Consider the following 10,784-nt stretch of genomic DNA (forward strand, 5'->3'; position numbering starts at 1 on the left):
CCTAAAGAGACCAATCAAAATGTTCTTCCAGAGACAGTAAATAGAAGCAAAAAGACAGCTATTATTCTGTCGAATTCTCTCTCTGTGTGTGTGTGTGTGTGTGTGTGTGTGTGTGTGTGTGTGTGTGTGTGTGTGTGTGTGTGCGTGTGCGTGCGTGGTGTGTGCGTGTGCGTCAGTGAAAGTTAGAGCGTGATTGCGAGTGCAAGTGTGTGAAAGTATTGGGCTTGCACTGCTATCAAATGAATAACAACAATATTACTGATAATAATGATGACAATAATAATCATCAGTATTCTACTGGATATGTTTGAAGACTTGGAGAGGTCACAGCAGCTAAGCAGTGACAGAGAGAGAGGGGTACAGTCTGTGGGGTAGTGCCTGCTACCTGGTGTGGAACGGTAAGCAGAGGAGGAACTTGACATGAACCACCAGTCTTCATCTGAGCTGCTTTCTCTCAATTGCATCATCCACTGCAGATAACAATAAATAAACAAACCCCTCTGCTCTGTCCTGCTCCTGATGTTAGATAGTTAGGGTGTTAGTAGGTCTTCAGGACCACGGCTGTTCCACTACTGGCCAAACCCCCTCTGCTCTGTCCTGCTCCTGATGTTAGATAGTTAGGGTGTTAGTAGGTCTTCAGGACCACGGCTGTTCCACTACTGGCCAAACCCCTCTGCTCTGTCCTGCTCCTGATGTTAGATAGTTAGGGTGTTAGTGGGTCTTCAGGACCATGGCTGTTCCATTACTGGCCAGACCCCTCTGCTCTGTCCTGCTCCTGATGTTAGATAGTTAGGGTGTTAGTGGGTCTTCAGGACCATGGCTGTTCCATTACTGGCCAGACCCCTCTGCTCTGTCCTGCTCCTGATGTTAGATAGTTAGGGTGTTAGTGGGTCTTCAGGACCATGGCTGTTCCATTACAGGTCAGACCCCCTCTGCTCTGTCCTGCTCCTGATGTTAGATAGTTAGGGTGTTAGTGGGTCTTCAGGACCACGGCTGTTCCATTACTGGCCAGACCCCTCTGCTCTGTCCTGCTCCAGATGTTAGATAGTTAGGGTGTTCGTGGGTCTTCAGGACCAGGGCTGTTTCATTACAGACCAAACCCCCTCTGCTCTGTCCTGCTCCTGATGTTAGATAGTTAGGGTGTTCGTGGGTCTTCAGGACCAGGGCTATTCCATTACAGACCAAACCCCCTCTGCTCTGTCCTATTCCTGATGTTAGGGTGTTCGTGGGTCTTCAGGACCAGGCTGTTACATTACTGGCCAGACCCCCTCTGCTCTGTTCTGCTCCTGATGTTAGATAGTTAGGGTGGTAGTGGGGCTTCAGGACCAGACTGTTCCATTACTGGCCAGACCCCCTCTGTACTGCTCCTGATGTCATCCTGGTGTGACCTGTTCCAAGCTTAAGTCTCTCTCTCATCACACAATGGGCTGAAGGATAGCTACAAGAGTAATAATATCAACTAAACCTATTTTCTGTTTACATTTGACTGTTTATTTGTGTCTACTGAATGTGTGTGTGTGTGTGTTTGCAATGTGTGTATGAGTGTGTCAACATCTGACTGTTAGTTTGTGTGTTTGTATTTACGGTGTATGTATGTGTGCTCGGTGTTGCCATTTTTATTTTCTTAATATCGAATCTGTTTTTTTGGCTGTTTTTATTCTGTATAAAGTCATTTAGAAGTTCAGTTAATTATTTATGTTGTCGCTGATCGCTAAGAAGAAGACGCTAATGATTACTGGGATGTTGGAACGTGACAAAGGGCATGTGTCTACTTTCTATTTGTTGGGGTTTTATGGGTTGGTTGGGGAGGGGGCCATAGACATTCGAGAGTCTTGAGTGAGGAGAGAAGGAAAGACAAGGGAGCGGGGAGCTCATTACATCTGACAATACCACATACAGCATATTCTATTCTAGCCCTCTTCTGTTGGGCAGAGGGACTGTTCACTCAGGCCTGTGTGCATCAGGGGCCTTGTGTTCTGGTTTATCATTTAATAGGTGGCTTACAGAACCACAACACGCTGTCCCTCCGCTCTAGGACTGGCCCAACACACTGTCCCTCCGCTCTAGGTCTGGCCCAACACGCTCTAGGTCTGGCCCAACACGCTGTCCCTCCGCTCTAGGTCTGGCCCAGCATGCTGTCCCTCCGCTCTAGGTCTGGCCCAACTGGCCCACGCTGTCCCTCCGCTGGCCCAAGGACTGGCCCAACACGCTGTCCCTCTGCTCTAGGTCTGGCCCAGCACGCTGTCCCTCCGCTCTAGGACTGGCCCAACATACTGTCCCTCCACTGGCCCAACACACTGTCCCTCCGCTCTAGGACTGGCCCAACACGCTGTCCCTCCGCTCTAGGTCTGGCCCAACACGCTGTCCCTCCGCTCTAGGTCCTGGCCCAACACGCTGTCCCTCCGCTCTCCGCTCTAGGTCTGGCCCAACACTGACCCAACTGTCCCTCCGCTCTAGGTCTGGCCCAACACACTGTCCCTCCGCTCTAGGTCTGGCCCAACACACTGTCCCTCCGCTCTAGGTCTGGCCCAACACACTGTCCCTCCGCTCTAGGTCTGGCCCAACACGCTGTCCCTCCCCTCTAGGTCTGGCCCAACACACTGTCCCTCCACTCTAGGTCTGGCCCAACACGCTGTCCCTCCGCTCTAGGAGTGGCCCTAACACGCTGTCCCTCCCAACACTCCCTAGGTCTGGCCCAACACACTGTCCCTCCACTCTAGGTCTGGCCCAACACGCTGTCCCTCCGCTCTAGGTCTGGCCCAACACGCTGTCCCTCCGCTCTAGGTCTGGCCCAACACACTGTCCCTCCGCTCTAGGTCTGGCCCAACACACTGTCCCTCCGCTCTAGGACTGGCCCAACACACTGTCCCTCTGCTCTAGATCTGGCCCAGCACGCTGTCCCTCCGCTCTAGGTCTGGCCCAACACACTGTCCCTCCCCTCTAGGTCTGGCCCAACACACTGTCCCTCCACTCCTCTACGTCTGGCCCAACACACTGTCCCTCCGCTCTAGGTCTGGCCCAACACATCCCTCCGCTCTAGGTCTGACCCAACACGCTGTCTCTCCCTCCGCTCTAGGTCTGGCCCAACACGCTGTCTCTCCCCTCTAGGTCTGGCACAACACACTGTACCTCCGCTCTAGGTCTGGCCCAACATGTCCCTCCGCTCTAGGTCTGGCCCAACACACTCTCCCTCCGCTCTAGGTCTGGCCCAACACCTCCACTCTAGGACTGGCCCAACACGCTCCCTCCGCTCTAGGACTGGCCCAACACACTGTCCCTCTCTAGGTCTGGCCCAGCACGCTGTCCCTCCGCTCTAGGTCTGGCCCAACACACTCCCCTCTGCTCTAGGTCTGGCCCAACACACTCCCTCCCTCCGCTCTAGGTCTGGCCCAACACACTGTCCCTCCGCTCTAGGTCTGGCCCAACACACTGTCCCTCCGCTCTAGGTCTGGCCCAACACACTGTCCCTCCGCTCTAGGTCTGGCCCAACACACTGTCCCTCCGCTCTAGGTCTGGCCCAACACGCTGTCCCTCCGCTCTAGGTCTGGCCCAACACGCTGTCCCTCCGCTCTAGGTCTGGCCCAACACGCTGTCCCTCCGCTCTAGGTCTGGCCCAACACGCTGTCCCTCCGCTGTCCCTCCGCTCTAGGTCTGGCCCAACACGCTGTCCCTCCGCTCTGTCCCTCCGCTCTAGGTCTGGCCCAACACGCTGTCAACACGCTGTCCCCCTCCACTCTACCCTCCGTCTGGCCCAACACACTGTCCCTCTGCTCTAGGTCTGGCCCAACACGCTGTCCCTCCGCTCTAGGTCTGTACCAAAACGCTGTCCCTCCGCTCTAGGTCTGGCCCAACACGCTGTCCCTCCGCTCTAGGTCTGGCCCAAAACGCTGTCCCTCCACTCTCTAGGTCTGGCCCAACACACTGTCCCTCCACTCTCGTCTGGCCCAACACACTGTCCCTCCGCTCTAGGTCTGGCCCAACACGTCCCTCCGCTCTAGGTCTGGCCCAACACGCTGTCTCTCCCCTCTAGGTCTGGCACAACACACTGTCCCTCCGCTCTAGGTCTGGCCCAACATGTCCCTCCGCTCTAGGTCTGGCCCAACACACTCTCCCTCCGCTCTAGGTCTGGCCCAACATGTCCCTCTGCTCTAGGTCTGGCCCAGCACGCTGTCCCTCCGCTCTAGGACTGGCCCAACACGCTGTCCCTCCGCTCTAGGTCTGGCCCAACACGCTGTCCCTCCGCTCTAGGTCTGTACCAAAACGCTGTCCCTCCGCTCTAGGTCTGGCCCAACACGTTGTCCCTCTGCTCTAGGTCTGGCCCAACACACTGTCCCTCCACTCTAGGTCTGGCCCAACACACTGTCCCTCCGCTCTAGGTCTGGCCCAACACGTCCCTCCGCTCTAGGTCTGACCCAACACGCTGTCTCCCTCCCCCCAACACACTCTAGGTCTGGCCCAACACACTCTCCCTCCGCTCTAGGTCTGGCCCAACATGTCCCTCTGCTCTAGGTCTGGCCCAGCTGGCACGCTGTCCCTCCGCTCTAGGTCTGGCCCAGGACTGGCCTGGCCCAACACGCTGTCCCTCCGCTCTAGGACTGGCCCAACACACTGTCCCTCTAGGCTCTCCCTCCGCTCTAGGTCTGGCCCAGCACGCTGTCCCTCCGCTCTAGGTCTGGCCCAACATGTCCCTCTGCTCTAGGTCTGGCCCAACATGCTGTCCCTCCACTCTAGGACTGGCCCAACACGCTGTCCCTCCGCTCTAGGACTGGCCCAACACACTGTCCCTCGGCTCTAGGTCTGGCCCAGCACGCTGTCCCTCCGCTCTAGGTCTGGCCCAACACACTGTCCCTCCACTCTAGGTCTGGCCCAACACGCTGTCCCTCCGCTCTAGGTCTGGCCCAACACACTGTCCCTCCGCTCTAGGTCTGGCCCAACACGTCCCTCCGCTCTAGGTCTGACCCAACACGCTGTCTCTCCCCCAACACACTGTCCCTCCGCTCTAGGTCTGGCCCAACACGCTGTCTCTCCCTCCGCTCTAGGTCTGGCCCAACACGCTGTCTCTCCCCTCTAGGTCTGGCCCAACATGTCCCTCCTGCTCTAGGTCTGGCCCAACACACTGTCCCTCTCCCTCCCTCCGCTCTAGGTCTGGCCCAACACACTGTCCCTCCACTCTAGGTCTGGCCCAACACGTCCCTCCGCTCTAGGTCTGGCCCAACACACTGTCCCTCCCTCTGCTCTAGGTCTGGCCCAACACACTCTCGCTCCGCTCTAGGTCTGGCCCAACACGTCCCTCCGCTCTACGTCTAGGTCTGCTCTGTCCCTCCGGTCTGGCCCAACACACTGTCCCTCCGCTCTAGGTCTGGCCCAACACACTGTCCCTCCGCTCTAGGTCTGGCCCAACACGTCCCTCCGCTCTAGGTCTGGCCCAACACACTGTCCCTCCCCTCTAGGTCTGGCCCAACACACTGTCCCTCCGCTCTAGGTCTGGCCCAACACGCTGTCCCTCCGCTCTAGGTCTGGCCCAACACGCTGTCCCTCCGCTCTAGGTCTGGCCCAACACGCTGTCCCTCCGCTCTAGGTCTGGCCCAACACGCTGTCCCTCCGCTCTAGGTCTGGCCCAACACGCTGTCCCTCCGCTCTAGGTCTGGCCCAACACGCTGTCCCTCCGCTCTAGGACTGGCCCAACACGCTGTCCCTCCGCTCTACGTCTGGCCCAACACGCTGTCCCTCCGCTCTACGTCTGGCCCAACACACTGTCCCTCCGCTCTACGTCTGGCCCAACACACTGTCCCTCCACTCTACGTCTGGCCCAACACACTGTCCCTCCCCTCTACGTCTGGCCCAACACACTGTCCCTCCGCTCTAGGTCTGGCCCAACACGTCCCTCCGCTCCAGGTCTGGCTCAACACGTCCCTCCCCTCTAGGTCTGGCCCAACACACAGAGACTAAGACAGGCGAGGTCTCCATACGTCAGTGCTGACGTACTTCAAAACCCCACTGTGACACACATGCTTTTTGGCACAAGGTGCTCTTAAACAACACCCCTCCCCTCTCTCCTCCATATGCTCTCACTCCCCAAGTGTCACAGAGAAAAGGTGAGACAGACAATGATCATCACCTCATTTGCATCACTGCCATCTCTCCAGGCAGAGCAGAACATAGCAGAGCACCTACCTGTTTCTAAAATAACTGGGAACAGTCACCTCCCTGCCTCATACTGAGCACACACGCAAACGATACATCATTATGCATCTGATGCAGCATTAAATTGAAAAGATCAGCCAGAATAGGAAACAGATAAAATGGCACGATTCAGGTGAAAATGAATTATTTGTCTGAAAATAAAATAGGAAGCCCGGTATGGTCCATTTGCCTCTGAGGCATTGAGCTGGGATTCTTAGTAGAGTCCTTCCTTGGCTCTAGAAAAGCCCAGTAACAATTCAAAACACAGATCTAAATAAATCTGAAAACTGATCAGTGGTCACTCAGATTGAAATCACCCTAAATGTCTGATTAGGGCTCTCTACACAGATATTGGTGGAGATACGAGGAGGATTGGCCAAAATAGGCCAGGATTTTGTGAAATTGTATAAAGGATAAATGAAAATTGTGTATGTAAAAACTCATCAGTGTTAATTGGGGATGTTGATATCTGTATGTCCTTGACATCCCTTTGTCCCATTTCTTGCTCTCTTCTGTTCTCTCTTTAGTCACACATCTGTGGGGTGCACAATCTTATATTTCAACCATTTTTATTTTATTTTTTAATCTGTACAGTGTATAAATATATAAATGTGTACATAAAAAGAAGAAACTTCTAAAATAGTTTTTGTTGTTTTTCTAAAGCTGATTTACTGTGGTATTTCATAGTGGCTTGTGGCTTTCTCTCCCTATTTGATTTCCATCAGAGGAATTTAGTAAGGTTTCCAACTGTTCCTACTGGCTAGTACTAGTTGAAACAGTAGTTCTGTTGCAGTAAAAACACTGTTGTGAAGAGTCAAGTCTGAAACTCACCTGCAAATCTGGCCTTCAACTTGAACATCAAACTCAGTTCTTATAGGAATGATATACAGTACATACACTGGTTTTCTGTCAAACCAAGCTGCCTTGATGCCTTTAATTACTGTAGATATAGTTTACTTTGATATTTTCACAGCTATGCATTTCAGAAGTTGGTAGGTAATCTAATGAGTAGCAACATGTTAGAGCTCAGTTTGGACTCATACAGGAGTATGTTCTGACTATTTTTGACAGGCTATAAAAGTGGTTTCTAAGTGCTGGTTTACACACAGTTGTATTATTTTGTCCTTTTCTCAAGTGTTTAAAAAACATACCACAACCCACACACATTGCTTCCCACACAGTTCATTCCTTATGCTCACACACTGTAGTTACAACCAGAACACAAGAACAGAATAGATCTTCAGTCTTTTACAAATCCACTTCCTACATACATCTGCCCTACACCCTCCTTTGGGCTTCTTTTTAATACATTTTATTTTCTATAGTTCATTTCAACTATTGATCTTTGGCATGTGGTTATTTTTGAGTCAACTACAGAAACCCTGTTAACTCTGAGCATGAAGGAGAGGGGATGTGAGATTGGCGGTAGTGCAGAGCGGAGGATAAAACTGAGAGCTGTCACGACACAGAGACACAGCGCTAGAAGAAGACAGGAACACGTCGGCCTGGAGATGGGGAGAGTGGGCGGCTGTGGGCGACAGACGGATCCACACTCCAAACAAGCTTAACGGGAATGGAAAAACATGAAGTGTGCAGCACATGAAAGCCTGATGTGTAGAATTTACAGGTGAGGTGAATCATTTAATAGTGAGAGAACAGGGCTAAATTACATTGTTACAGTCATTTAGCAGATACTCTTATCCAGAGCATTTACAGTAGTGAGTACATTTTTGTTATGGTCCCCCATGGGAATTGAACCCAAAACTCTACTGTTGAAAGCACCATACTCTACCAACTGAGCCACATGGGACCATTGCTAAATGAGGAAATGGAAACGGGACCATTGCCATGTGAGCAAAGGAAAGTGCACACTGAGTTTGTGTTTGATTAAAGTCACACCCACATGATCTAAGTTTATTTCATGCAGTATGTTCAGATACAAGTTTACAGACGCTCCTACAGAATGTGCGCTCTGAACATCCACATCAGACAACTGTTTCTCAGCAGGTTTCTAATTTTTTCAGATTAAAACCTAATCAAGACAAACAGTTAAAAAGTAAGATGATAAAGAAATCCGTTGAAGAAATATAAAGATACAAACTTGGCACAGGCCAATACATCTTTGACACTAGTGGTGTTGGAAATAATGACACCCGGGTGAGTGGCCGAACACAAAGTTATACAGACAGACTGACCGTCAGTCAGGTAAATAGCCGAACACTGACAGAGACAGATATATTTAAAAAAGGACAGACAGAGGTCAGAAGAAGATGTGTCCAGTCCATGTCTCTGAAGTGGGACAGATGGCTGCAAAGTCACAGAGATGACACAGAGGGGGACTCTGCTGACATCACAGTGTGCTATTTAAAGACACACACCCAGCATCTCCACCTCACCCTGTCCATGCAGGAGCTGTATGTAAAATTACTTTGTGTGGCAATTTAATCTTTGATCAATTATGAGCAAATCACCACTTTACGATTCATGCCAAGAGGTTTTATTATTTTATTGCCAAGCGAGGAAGTAGACTGGGTACAGAATATTGAAGACTACTGAAGTGCAAATTGTGTCTGTGCTCGTGAGCTGAGACTGTTCTCTCAGGTGATGGACTTAATATTTTAAATAATAAATGTCTTCTGTAATCCCCTGAGTGTCCAGCACAATGGTTCTGGTGACTTGAGGGTAGAACCAGGCAGAGGGAGGCTTGTCTCATTTCTGTTCGAATACTCTGCACACCCCCTGGCCAAAGGGCACCTCCCTGCTGGTCTCAGAACATTACACTGAGATTACATGATAACAGAGAAACTCCTACCACTCTCAACATGGTAGCAGGGGGAGAGGGAGAAAGAAACACTGTTTATGTGTTTCAGGGAAAATACAATCTGCAATGTAAGAACTGATACTATTTGACACTCAGACACACAGCCGAATCACATGTAACAGTGTATAGCTTTCGTCCCTCTCCTCGCCCCTACCTGGGCTCGAATCAGGGATCCTCCGCACACATTGTCGATAGTTACCGTCGAAGCATCGTTACCTATCGCTCCACAAAATCTGCAGTCCTTGTAGAGCAAGGGAAACAACAACTTCAAGGTCTCAGAGCGAGTGACGTCACCGATTGAAACACTATTCGCGCGCACCCCGCTAACTAGCCATTTCACACCGATTACACATACCCGGATCAAACATACACACACACTCGCACAAACATTATGCACAGCAGAATACGTTTACTCATTCGTGGTGAAAGGAGAGCCTTGCCTATTAAAAGGAGCCTTACCTATTAATGTTATGCAGATATCTATCTACATTATGAATCATTTTAGCCTGAGTTACTGAGCTGAAAGCTAATTACAGACATCAAGGACAGCATGATTGTCCATAGCTTGCCAGTGCAACCCACAATAACCTTATATAATTGAACTATTAACTGTTTTGGTGCCTGCATCTCTGCATTTAAGTGAGTATTGAGCTTCATGTTTTAGAATCTGCATTCCCAGTATGTTACCTTAGAATTGTGATTAGCAGTGATGTGCATAAAGGGAATGAAACAGTAGTTTTGCTTCCCCCTGGTGTCCATGCACTGACACTGCAACTCACCCAAGCACCTGGGTCGTATTCACTAGAACCCAAACATGAGCAGGGTGGGTGAAATGCCAAAGGGGAATTGCTCACTAATAAGGAAATAAACAAACGTGTGCACAACATTTGGGAGAAATAAGCTTTTTGTGCATATGGAACATTTATGTGATCTTTTATTTCAGCTCATGTAACCAACACTGTACATGTTGCGTTAATATTTTTTTTCCAGTATAGTTCCCTCGCACATCCGTGTACTACAGTCATTATTTTCATTCTGTGTTGAAGGTCTTATGAATAAGGCCGGTGATAGAAATATGCATGTAGTGCAATGACTTTCTGCAGGAATTGTCCTTGTCTAGGAGGGTTTCTCTGGTAAATTATGATGAGAACCATTAGCATTCTCTGAGGGTGTTTTCACACTTGGTCCCTTCCAGACAACTTTTTTCTCCGCTATATTTTTTTGTGCAGTGTGATGGTGTGAACAATCCATAAGAACTCAGACCACCAAAGAATGAACTCCAAAGCGAAGCGAGGTGGACTGAGTTCGGTTCCCATTTTTAGGGCAATGTGAACACAAAGATCCCCAGCTTCGCTTGTCATTATTCCCGCACCACACAGTAGACTACTGCAACACCGTATTCACTACAATTGCCCCTCACATTGGTGCCACAAATTAGATAAAATGGTGATGTGCAGATTTGCGGGGGGAAAACTGCCTTAATTGAAATCCACATCCTCGGCACCCCGGCAACAGCTCTATTACAGCATTATTTAATCTGCAGATGTTCTGAATAATATATGTTAATATTCTGATTGTATTTACTTAAAAATGAGACATAATTGTAATCTTTTAGCTTCCTAAATATAAGTAGGTATATGGTATATTTTGTTGTCCAATAACACATTCTGACTGAATGGCTTGTCCTGCACCCACAGTGCATTGAATGAATGTTGGGAAAAGATATTGGTTCCTTTCTAAACATAGCAATGTGAATGAAAAGAGGACTCTGACAACAAAA

The 10,784-nt window shown here is 50.2% G+C and overlaps 1 long non-coding RNA gene across 5 annotated transcripts; it reads left to right on the top strand.

Annotated features, from left to right (window-relative positions):
- Nucleotides 1–2,952: 2,952 nt before the first annotated feature.
- LOC112263810 lies at nt 2,953–4,974 on the top strand. Of its 5 annotated transcripts, XR_006084729.1 has the most exons (5): nt 3,400–3,414; nt 3,777–3,808; nt 4,031–4,405; nt 4,449–4,509; nt 4,796–4,974. It is a non-coding gene; the product is annotated as an uncharacterized LOC112263810 (long non-coding RNA). The 5 variants fall into 5 exon arrangements; XR_006084732.1 differs by lacking the exons at nt 3,400–3,414; nt 3,777–3,808 and adding an exon at nt 2,953–3,108 and having other exon boundaries at nt 4,092–4,405; XR_006084731.1 differs by lacking the exon at nt 4,449–4,509.
- The last annotated feature ends 5,810 nt before the right edge of the window (nt 4,975–10,784 follow it).

The sequence above is a fragment of the Oncorhynchus tshawytscha genome, linkage group LG12 (assembly GCF_018296145.1).
Source record: "Oncorhynchus tshawytscha isolate Ot180627B linkage group LG12, Otsh_v2.0, whole genome shotgun sequence".
NCBI lineage: Eukaryota > Metazoa > Chordata > Actinopteri > Salmoniformes > Salmonidae > Oncorhynchus > Oncorhynchus tshawytscha.